Genomic DNA, 12,629 nt, shown 5'->3' with positions numbered 1-12,629 from the left:
TCCCACCAAAATCTGAGCACAGATCAAGCACGAAAACAGGAAGAAGGTGAAATGAACTGTGAAAAATGAAGAAAAATAGAAACAGTGAACGATATGCAACATCGGGCGAATTTCAGTAGCCACGGCGTCGTGATCAGGTGCTCACGGTGATGGGCTGTGAAGGGGAGTGATCCGAGTTCAGATCTGCCTCATGCGCGCTTTTTTTTTTCTTCACAAAATCAGGAACTATCCGTCGGGTCACTCACTTGTCTGTTCGCTGTATTCAGATCTGTGTCTGCGTCGTGGTGTAACATCCGACTTCAACAGCGAGGTGTACGGAAGGGACCTCCAGACGTACGTAACTCCCATTTGTTCTACACAAGTATTACATGTTATGTACTCTTGAGTGCAGTTTTGGAAGTTCTGACTCAAGAACTCCTTTGTTGTTGCATAGTTCACACCAATTTGTTTGTTATTTCTGTGGTAAATCTATGCGACATCTCACGTGCTCTTTATCACATTTACTTGCGACGGCAATATATTCTCGCCACATGCCTCATATTCTAAAATTAACATATAGCATGAAAATTGCCAAGGCTACAGAAGGAGAACAGACACACCAACGTCCGGAGAGAATGTTCATAATTTTGGAAAAAAGGGCGAAAGGGAGATTTGAACACGGATATCCCGCTTTCCAGTCCAACACCGTGACCCCACAACTACGACGTTGCGGTTCTTGTAATTCGCTCGATGTTGCACATCGCGAGCGTGATCTTCATTGTTTCTATTTTGTTTCTTTTTCACGTTTCAGTACACCTTCTTCCTGTTTCCATACTTGATCTGTGTTCAGTTTTTGACTGGCTATCCAAAGCGCCGTTTTAACACTAAATCTGTGGGGGGAGGGGGGTGATGGGGAGTTTTCCTTGTAAATAACCACCAGAGGGCTAGTATACGGCCTTAAATTGGTATATGGCTATCTGGAAATTGGGGGTTGGGTTGTGCACTGTTCCTTTAAGCCACAATGAAAGCATCGATTATTCATATAGCATACTTACCTGAGAATCAGTGAAAAATTAATAAAACACCCAAGCAAAGAGTTAACTTCCGTTTTCTGACCTTGAAGGGCCAATTGTCCCAAAGACTACCAAGTCAGTCTCTGCCAATACTGTCATCGGATGCGGTATCGAGGAACGTGTGATCGGCATACCGTTTTCCTAGTCGGGTTTCTTGACCTTGGAACCGTTGCTAGTCGGTCGAGTATTTCCTCGGTTGGGCTCACTAGGCTGACTGCATCCTGTATCAACCTCTCACCAAGGGAAAATCCCGGGCAGTCCCGGGAATCGAACCTGAGTCACCCGCATGGTAGCCAGCAGAGCTGACCACTCAGCCAGGAAGGCGGACATACGTAAGAATATGGATTAATAAAGAAAGGAGATAAGAAAGGAAAGATCCCTCAGGATAGAGCCTAATGATGGACCCTAACGACAGGAATCAAGTTCACTATTAGTTTATACGGATCAGTCACAAAACTACTCTGAACGGTGACCTTACTTACACAGCAGATATTTATACGCACGGAAGAGATAAGAGATCAGTTATCAGAACTAACACAGTGAGCAGAGCCGTCCAATGCAATAACGAATTTAAGGTAAAGGCATTGTGCAGCACACCCAAATCACACAAACTGAATTAAATTCCCAACGACCAATAAGTTCGTCCAAGACTATATACAACAGCCAATTCACTAAGGGAAAAGTTGCTGATAAGTGTACTAGCGGTCGCTGTCCAAACATTTTCTAAACCCAAAATTGTTGCACAGAAACATCCGCAAGTCCCAAGTACGAGCACAGCGAAATAATTCCATTACCAAACTAACACATAGATTCATGCGACTCACTGGCAGCGCACACCTTACCAAACAACCTTCTCCAGCAAGACATAAGCCTCAAAAGACTCTGAAACATGCTCTGCTAGCCCATTTAAGACTTCTGTCGCGCGAGCAAACACTACAGTCAAATAAGCATCTTCAAAGTAGGTCGTCATCCAACTGAGTACATATCTTACAACCTTCACAATTTCTGACATACATAAGACACATTTTAGACAATTTCCAAACATCCTAAAATGGAACGGCAAAAGCTAGTCAGTCATATTTCTATCCAGCTTGCCGAAGCCATGCGGTGCTACTCAAACAGCCATTTACAAACATTAACTTGTTAAAATATGCATAAAACTTAAACAATTAGAATAAAAGCAGCAATAACTTGTGCTGTTGCTAGTCTATCGGGTATCTGTGGAGAAATTTGCTTTGGCACTACTTTAATAAATGTTAAATTAATTCTTTATAACAGTTAGTGCGTATGTTCAATAATAAGATAATTACGGTCATTCTACAGCCGACTTAAATGCCTATCCAACTGTGTGCTACACGCATTTGTAGCATATCTGTAGCGTTTTTCCATTGATCTCACCCGATAATCTTCTTCACTGTGGGCCCTGGAGGCAGCTGTTCTCTTTTCTTAGTGCAGAGGATTCATTTGGCAAGGTAAATAACTAAACTGATTAATGAAGAGAATAGTGGGAGCCTCATGAGCGCTAACACAAGGACAATGGTGATTAAATGTGATACGCTATTAATTCAACACAGAAATGGGAGATTGTCACCTTATAGATAGCGGGAATTTTACAGTCTATAATTTTGCACTATATGCTGATCAGCAGACTGGCTGTGTGTCAGACCAAAAGCACACATAAATATTAGAAATTATGATCACTTATCTAGTCCCTAGAGAGAATATTGATCCGGAAATCAGAGAAGAACCTTGTGACTTTAGAAGCTAGAATGAAAGTCAGAATCCGACGAATTGTCAGGGCCAGTACGACAAAGATTACCGGTGTAGCACTGTAGACACCACGAAGCTAAGTCCTTATAATGCAAATCGTGTATTAGCAGCTTAATGACAGACGGATGTGTACGAGCATTCTACCCTGAACGTCTTGACTAAATCTAAACGTATCTATATGGTTGCTTCCAAGGTGGTGGAAACCAACGCATACAAAGCGGAAAGTACGCCAACTACCGCACTTATGTCAGTCGCGAAGTGAAGCCTGTCAAGAATAGCAACGAGCTGAGGCCAAGATGGTGTCTCTCAGCAGTTTTTTGCCTCGAACGCCTCGCAACCGTTACCTTCCTCTAAGAACAAAAGGTTCCTGTAGCCGGCGTAGCTGAGGGGGGACTTGTCGAAGGCCGCTTTGGCTTTCTGCTGAGGGACAGTTCAGTCCACCAAAATGCAAGTTGGTGGTCTCCGAGGTGGCGCGAACTTTCTGAATGTGAGAAGGGTTGTCGACCTCCCGCCCAGCTGTTTCCTTGGCTTGAGTCTGAAACTAACAACCAGTAAAACACTTGCGAATTTACGATATCTTTAGTGTCTTGCGGATTAAATGATTGGTGACCACGAGAATTGCTCTGCACCCCTCATTCGATAGAGCCCTAACTAGGCAAGCTATCTGTGGCTTCAGCTGACTTGAGAAACTTACTTGCAACGTATAAATAAGGAGTTTAAATCCGTCGAGTTTTTGATTAATTAATGTACAGTCCCTAGCTTCCTACCACTTAACTAATAATTTCACAAGCAGTCCGAATCTGTGACTGAAGACGCTGTTATAATTTTGTTTTACTCTTTCCCTTCGCAATTGTACTAGACTGGACAGCTGGTGAGCTTTCACAAGTCGTGGTCGTGCGGTAGCGTTCTCGCTTCCCACTCCCGAGTTCCCGGGTTCGATTCCCGGCGGGGTCAGGGATTTTCTCTGCCTCGCGACGACAGGGTGTTGTGTGCTGTTCTTAGGATAGTTAGGTTTAAGTAGTTCTAAGTTCTAGGGGACTGATGACCATAGATGTTAAGTCCCATAGCGCTCAGAGCCAGAGCTTTCACAAGTGCTCTAAGCGTCTCTGAAAAATCTGTGTTACAGTCTGTGCAATGCGATCTCATCATTTCGTTACATTTTCTGTAGCATGTCTGGAAATTTTTTTCGTGTTTTTAGTGAATACTCGAAGCTTTTAAGTTTAATACGTACAGATCTTGATCATACTGATCGCCGTTCACAAGCATGTGGTGGTAAAATTTACTTAATCGTCACGGGAATTGGACGCTGCATTCGCTCATCAGCCCCTGGATACTGACCCCTGTGTTCTGTCGTGGCTCTGAGCATTCTGCAGCGCTCGCTCACCTTTCCTACCCAGCCGCCTCATGGCAACTTGCCAGCTACACGATGCGCAACAAAATCACCGTTTTGGAATACCACATACGGTGTATACACCGCTAGTAACGCTAGGAGCTATGAGATATTTATTCCTTGCTCCCAGTTGACACATGCCCTATACTTCTTTACAGTGCAGGAATTTTTCTGGTACTGAAGGGCATATTTCGAAGCACACAGCTCCATCCTATGTATCGATTACGAAATCGCAGTGTGTAATATTTCATTTACGTGACGTTCTTATAGTTGATACTAGTCCCAGATACTGATCCTAATATCGCTTAAATCTAAAGGAAATATTATTGACAAAGCGAAGTTTGAATTGAGGATTTCTTGGCAGGGAGAAAGCTTTTACAGATGTACAAGTAACTTCATGCGTGACCCAGGGAAGTGTATTGGGACTCAGCCTGTGAGTAATTTAGACTGGTGGTCAAAACTCAAAGCAGGAACCATCCCTACATTTTCCCGATATAATTTAAGAAAACCACAGAAAAAATATATTGACATAGTCGGATGGAGATTTGAGCCTCGAACACCTCTGAATAAAAGCCAGTCTGTTTAAAATGGCGCTGCTTCATTTACTTCATCTATCGTGTACAATACTGTCTTACAAAGGCGTTACTAAACAATTAGCAACCCACCTCGGCTTCGAACAGGTAGCACTAAGTATCAGCACCCGAATGCCTTTTATATGATAACAGCAGTAGACAGTAAGCACCAATGTCCCTTGTGAAAATCAAATCCACATAGTAGTTCCTTAGATTAACCTTCACATATAGACAGAAAAACGTCGCGCGGAACTTCAGTGCATCAGTCTTCTGACTGGTTTGTTGGGGCCAGCCACGAATTCCTCTACTGTACCAACCACTTCATCTCAGAGTAGCACTTGTAAATTACGTCCTCAGTAATTTGCTGGATGTATTCCAATCTCTGTCTTCCTCTACAATTTTTACCCTCTACAGCTCCCTGTAGTACTATGGAAGTTATTCCCTTATGTCTTAACCCACGTTCGATCACGATATCCCTTCATCTTGTCGGTGATTTCATTATGTTGCTTTCTTCGCCGATTCTGAGGAGAAAGCCCTCATTGTCTACCTTATCAATCCACATAATTTTCGATATTCTTCTGTAGCACAATATCGCATACACTTCGATTCTCTTCTTTTCTGTCTTTCGCAGAGTCCATTATCCACTACCATACAATGCTGTACTCAAACGTACACTGTCAGTAAATTCTTTCTCAAATTAAGACATACATTGGATACTAGTAGATATCTTTTGGCTCGTAATGCTGTTTTTGACTGTGCAGTCTGCGTTTTATATCCTCCTTGCTACTTCCGTCATGAGTTACTTTGCTTCCTAGATAGCAGAATTCATTAACTTCGTCCACTTCGTGTTCAGATCACCAATTTTGATGGTAAGTTTCTCTCTATTCTCATTTCTGCTACTCCTCTTTACTTTCGTCTTTCTTCGATTTACTCTCAGTCTGTATTCTGAACTGATTAGTGTTTTCATTCCATTCAACACATCCTGTAATTCTTCATTTTTACTGAGGGTAGCAGTAGCATCAGAGAAACTTGTCATTGATATTCTATCACCCTGAATTTAATCCAACTCTTGAACCTTTCGATTGTTTCCATCATTGCTTCTTCGATGTGCAGGATGAACAGTTGGGGCGAAAGACTGCATCCCCGCCTTACACTCTTTCTAACCCGAGCATTTCGTTGTTGGTCTTGCAATCTTATTGTTCCCTCTTGGTTCTTGGTGTATATTATGTATTACTCACCTTTCCCTATAGCCTAATACTACTTTTTCAGAATTTAGAAAATCTTTCTCCATTTTACACTGTCGCACGCTTTTTTCAGGTCGACAGATCCTATAAATGTGTCTTGATTTTAGTTCAGTCTTCCTTCTGTTACCAGTCACAACTTCAGGACTGCGTGTCTGGCGCCTTTACCTACCCTAAAGCCAAACTAATGCTCATCAAACAGATCCTTAGTTTCCGTTTCAAAATGGTTCAAATGGCTCTGAGCATTATGGGACTTTTTGCACTATGGGACTTTTTGCACTATGGGACTTTTAACATCTGAGGTCATCAGTCCCCTATAACTTAGAACTACTGAAACCTAACTAACCTAAGGACATCACACACACCCATGAACGAGGCAGGATTCGAACCTGCGACCGTAGTGGTCACGTGGTTCCAGACTGTAGCGCCTAGAACCAGTCGGCCACCCCGGCCGGCCCAGTTTCCGTTTCCATTCTTTTGCGTACTATTCTTTTCAGTAACTTTGATCTATGAGCTGTTAAGCTGGTTGTGCCGTAGTTCTCGCAATTACCTGCTCTTACTGTCTTCGAAATTGTGTGGATGATATTTTCTGAAAAGTCTGATGGTATGTCGCCAGTCTCATACATTCTATAAACCAACTCAAACAGTTGTTCTTTTGTGACTTCCCCCATTGGTTTTAGGAATCGTGATGGAATGTTATCCACCCCTTTTGCCTTATTTAATCTCAAGTCTTCTAAAGTTCCTTTATATTCTGACTCTAATACAGGAATCTCTATCTCTTCCATATGAACTCCAGTTTCTTCTTGTATCTCGTCATCAGACAGTTCCTGCGCCTCATAGAGGCCTTCAGTGTACGCTTTCCCTCCATTGACTCCCACCTTTGCGTTTAACAGTGGAACTCCCAATTCAATCTTAATGTTGCCGCCCTTGCTTTTCTACGTATATGCTGAGTTAGTCGCTCCAACGATCATCCAGTTTTTCGATTGCCTCACTCCATTCACAGGAATGTGGATGTAGACATTCAGCAGTCCAGTTGTGGCTCAAATGGTTCAAATGGCTCTAGGCACTATGGGACTTAACATCTGAGGTCATCAGTCCCGTAGACTTAGAACTACTTAAACCTAACTAACTTAAGGACATCACACACATCCATGCCCGAGGCAGGATTCGAACCTGCGACCGTAGCAGCAGCGCGGTTCCGGACTGAAGCGCCTAGAACCGCTCGACCACAGCGGCCGGTTAGTCCAGTTTCCTCTCCAGAAAAATCAGTCACGAAGGTGAAACTACATTGCAGATTAAAACTGTGTGCCGGACCAGGAGTCGAAACTGCGATATTTTCATTTCTCAGGAAAGTGTTATAGCGACTCACGACCTGCTCTCTCAGCTTCACTTCAACTACCTTCTGAATATGAGTCAGCCGTGGTTGGGCGACTCAGTCGGTAGGGCACCTGCTCGGAAAAGGCAGGTCCCAGGTTCGAGTCCCAGTCCGATTGAGACTTTTGATGTGTCAGGTAGTGTCAGATCAGCGCACATTCCATTGCAGAGTGAAATTTCGTTCTCGTACCTGAAGGAGTCTCATGCTGCACACACATGTATAGCAGTTCCCAAACTCCTAGCAATAGAAAGAGCCCTACAGCAGTTATCGAGTCTCATCTACGTAGGTAGAAATATTTCCAGCAACAAGCTGGACCGCAGCTGCCCCCTTCCCCCTAGCCGCCCCCAGGGTTACCACCACCGAAATGCCCACGTGATGAGCCGTCACGCCCGACCAGCAGACACGCCTCCCTACCCACCAGAACCCCTGAGCATCCTCGGCTCTGCCCGGTCTCGTTAATTTCCTGCATCGCCCCGCAGCCCGCGGCCGACCGAACAACACGCCAGCGGTTCCTCAAAGCCAGCCGCGGCCTGCTGTCTTGGCCACGGCGCCCGCTACCTGTCTGACAGCTGGAGGGGGGTGGAGGGGGGGGGCAGCCTAAGGAAGAAAGAAAGGAACGGCCCAGGGGTTACACGTCATGGGGAGGCAGGCATCCGGCGGCCGCCGATGGCGCCACCGCCGTGATCGCTGGCGGCTCCGTTGCGCCTGAATTCCTCGCGCCTGGCGGACGCACTGCCCACGTATAATTACGGAATCGGCCTCTTTGTTACAGGGGGCTGCTAGACGGCGCCCGCGGGCACCGCAGCGAACCCTTGTTTTCCACTTTTCCACCACAGATTTCGGTCCGAAAAACAGTAGTGCCCGTAGGTTTGAAATAAGATTATATCGACCCAACCGTACAGAAACAACGCAGTGAGCAGACCTGTTCATCTCTGAGTAGCGCTTACATCCAGTGCACACAATTATTTGTTGGGTGTATTCCAGTTCCTGTCTTCCCCTACAGTTTTAAAACCCACCGTTCCTTCAGCTATAATTGAAAACTGATACACGACAATAAAGTTGTGTTTCAAAAAGTGACTAGCTGCAGTTTTCTAAATTTACATTCAGTATAAAGTCGCGCGTTCTCTTGAACATTGACAAATGATAAGCTCAAATTTAGTTGTTAGTTAATTCCAAATTCTCGGGAACGCCTCGCTAGCGGTTCCGTTACATCTGCACCATTTTTAACTACCCACAAAGCGTACGAAAACCTACTTATGAAGCATCTTCTATTGCACAACCTGTACAGTACATGAACAAAATATGTTACTAAAAATACTCCAGTTCACAGAAACCTCTTTCTCAGGCCAAGAAAAACAATTTTATGCTGAAGTGACAAAAATCGTGCCGACAATTCTTTTGCCCGGCGTAGAGCACCAAGTCGACGTGGCATGGACTCAACAAATCGTTGGAAGTTCCTTCCAGAAATACTGAGCCATGCAGCCTCTACAGCCGTGCATAATTTATTGCGAAATTGCTGATGTTGCAGGTTTTAGTACACGAACTGGCCTCTCGATGATGTCAGACAAATCTTCGCTGAGGTTTATGGTTCAAATGGCTCTGAGCACTATGGGACTTAATTTCTGAGGTCATCAGTCCCCTAGAACTTAGAACTCCTTAAACCTAACTAACCTATGGACATCACACACATCCATGCCCGAAGCAGCAGTCGAACCTGCGACCGAAGCGGTCGCGCGGTTCCAGACTGTAGCGCCTAGAACCGGTTGGCCACACGGCCGGCGCTGAGATTTATGTCTGGCGATCTAGGTGACCAAAACATTTGCTGGAATTGTCCACACTGTTCAAACCATCACGAACAAGTACGGTCTGGTGACAAGGAGCACTGTCATCCATAAAAAAGTCCATTGTTGTTTCGAAATATAACGTCCACGAAGGGATGCAAATGGTCTCCAAGAGCCGAACATCCAGAGGACCCAGTCCATTCCATGTAAACACAGACCACACCATTATGGGGGCACAACCATCTCGCACAGTGCCTTGTTGACAATTGGGGGCCAGCTGCTGTGACCGAACGCTTCTAGGCGCTTCAGTCCGGAACCGCGCTGCTTGCTACGGTCGCAGGTTCGAATCCTGCCTCGGGCATAGATGTGTGTGTTTTCCTTAGGTTAGTTAGGTTTAAGCAGTTATAAGTCTAGGGGACTGATGACGTCAGATGTTAAGTCCCACAGTGCTTAGAGGCATTTTATTTATTTATTTATTTATTGACAATTTGGGTCCATCACTTGGTGGGGTCAGGTCTTGCGAAATGAAATCGGCACTCATCTGACCAGGCCACGGTTTTCCAGTTACCTAGAGACCAACAGTTCTGAAACAAGGAGAGGCGCTGCAAGCGATGCCGTGCTGTTAGCAAAGGCACTCGCGTCGGTCGTCTACCGCCATAGCCCATTAATGCCAAATTTCGCCGCACTGTCCTAACAGATCCGTTCGTCGCACGTCCCATATTGATTTCTGCGATTTGTTCACGCATATTCCTTGTGTGTTGGAACTGACAACTCTAAGCCAGCACGGCTGCTCTAAGACGTTCAGTGAAGGCCGTCGGCCACTGCATTCTCCGTGGTGAAAGGTAACGCCTGAAATTTAGTATTTTTGAGACTAGAATATTGAATTCTCTAACGATTTCCGAAATGGAATGTTCCATGCACCGACACTCATGCTCATAAATTAAGGATAATTGTAGAATGTGGTGTCACACAGCATGGCACTACACAAAACTGGCGCTAATAGCATAGGCACATACGTAACACACACGAGACAGATCTGTAAGTCCACGGTATTGGTGATAAGTTGAGACAAACGTCCCGAAACACATGTACTGCAAAACGCCACTGTTTCCTGCGCATGTATCCCGACATCAATATGGGATATGATCACCATGCACACGTACACAGTCCGCACAACGGGTTGGCATACTCTGCATCAGATGCTGGAGCAGATGCTGGGGTATAGCCTCCCATTCTTGCACCAGTGTCTGTCGGAGCTCCTGAAGTGTCCTAGGCGTTTGAAGACGTGCAGCGATACGTCGACCGAGAGCATCCCAGACGTGCTCGATGGGGTTTAGGTCTGGAAAACAGGCAGGCCACTCCATTCGCCTGATATCTTCTGTTTCAAGTCATTCCTCTACGATGGCAGCTCGGTGGGGCCGTGCGTTATCATCCATCAGGAGGAAGGTGGGACCCACTGCACCCCTGAAAAGGCGGACATACTGGTGCAAAATGATGTCTCGATATACCTGACCTGTTACAGTTCCTCTGTCAAAGACATGCCGGGGTCTATGTGCGCCAATCATAATCCCACCCCACACCATCAAACCACGACCTCCGTACAGGTCCCTTTCAAGGACATTAAGGGTTTGGTATCTGGTTCCCGGTTCACGCCAGATGAAAACACGGTGAGAATCACTGTTCAGACTATACCTGGACTTGTCCGTGAACACAATCTGGGACCACTGTTCCAACGACCAAGTACTGTGTTCTTGACACCAGGCATTATGGGCTCTCCTGTGACCAGGGGTCATTGGAATGCGCTTTACAGGTCTCCAGACGAATAAACCATGTCTGTTCAGTCGTTTGTAGACTGTGTGTCTGGAGACAACTGTTCCAGTGGCTGCAGTAAGGTTCCGAGCAAGGCTACCTCCAGTACTCCGTGGCCGTCTGTGGGCACTGATGGTGAGATATCGGTCTTCTTGTGGTGTTGAACACTACGGACGTCCCATACTGTAGCACCTGGACATGTTTCCTATCTGCTGAAATCGTTGCCATAATCTTGAGATCACACTTTCTAGCATACGGAGGGCCCGTGCTACGACCTGCCGTGTTTGACCAGCCTCCAGTCGCCCTAGTATTCAACCCCTCATAACCTCATAAATATGTGTTCTTTGAGCATTTTCAACACACAGTCACCATTAGCATGCCTGAAAACGTCTGCATACTTACTCGCTGCACCGTACTCTGACATGCACCAACACACCTCTGCGTATGTGGACTGCTGCCAGCGCCACCGTGCGACGACCGCAGGTCAAATGCACTGCACGGTCATACCCCGAGGTGACTTAAACCCGCAAACCGCCCACCAGAGCGTTGTTTCACCCTGTATCAGCATTATCCTTAATTTATGAGCATGAGTGTAGCTCCAGCTACCATTCAACTTTCAAAGTCTGTTAATTCCCCTCAGACGGCCACAATCACATCGGAAACCTTTTCACCTGTACCAGCAGAGTACAAATGACTGCTCCGTCAATGCAGTGCCCATTTATACCTTGTATACGAAATACGAGCATCTGTATGTGTACATATCGCTACCCAATCGCTATTGTCACCCCACTGTGTATCAACTGCACAGAAACAACGTAGTCTGCAGATCTCTTCATCACTGTTTGGCACCTACACCCTGCGCACGCAACTATTTGTTGGGTATATTTCTGTCCGTATTCCTTTACAATTTTTACCCTCTACCGTTCCCTCAGGTATAATGGAAAACTAGTTTTGAGAACAAACTTAAATTTCAAAAGGTGACTATTTGAATTTTTAAAATTTATATTCGATACACAGTTGCAGGTTCTAGAAAATCCATAACTGATAAACTTAAATTTAATTATTAGTTAATGTCTAATACTCACGTGTGATCCACAAACCGTTTCCTTATATCTACGCAAATCCTAAAGTACCGAGTCTCCTTATGAAGCACATTCTACTGTACAGTACCAGATGTATAGTACATTATGGCTCTCGATCTTCCACCATAACCGAGTCCATCAACATGAGGTAGCCAAGGAGGTGGAAACGTGGGTTTTACTATACAAAGACTGCTTGGTAGCTACAACAGGAAAACACAGTTACTTAGCAGGTGTACAAAATAAGGAAGTATTTATTACTTAACTTTGTTGTAGTCCATGATCTGTTGATTGACAATTATAGAAGACGCGACTAGACTAAGCGTCTGTAGAATGACATAATTTACAAGTCATGAATCTTGCAGTGACGAATTACTCTTTCGTAATCTTGAATGTCGAATCCGGTGAATCTGAAGAGTAAATTTGCTGTCGACATGACAGAACGTAGAATTGTTTATAACTGCCAATTTAGTAAAATGGCTCTGAGCACTATGGGACTTAACATCTATGGTCATCAGTCCCCTAGAACTTAGAACTACTTAAACCTAACTAACCTAAGG

Source organism: Schistocerca serialis, chromosome 6, assembly GCF_023864345.2.
Source record: "Schistocerca serialis cubense isolate TAMUIC-IGC-003099 chromosome 6, iqSchSeri2.2, whole genome shotgun sequence".
Lineage (NCBI taxonomy): Eukaryota > Metazoa > Arthropoda > Insecta > Orthoptera > Acrididae > Schistocerca > Schistocerca serialis.
This window is presented reverse-complemented; position numbering follows the sequence as displayed.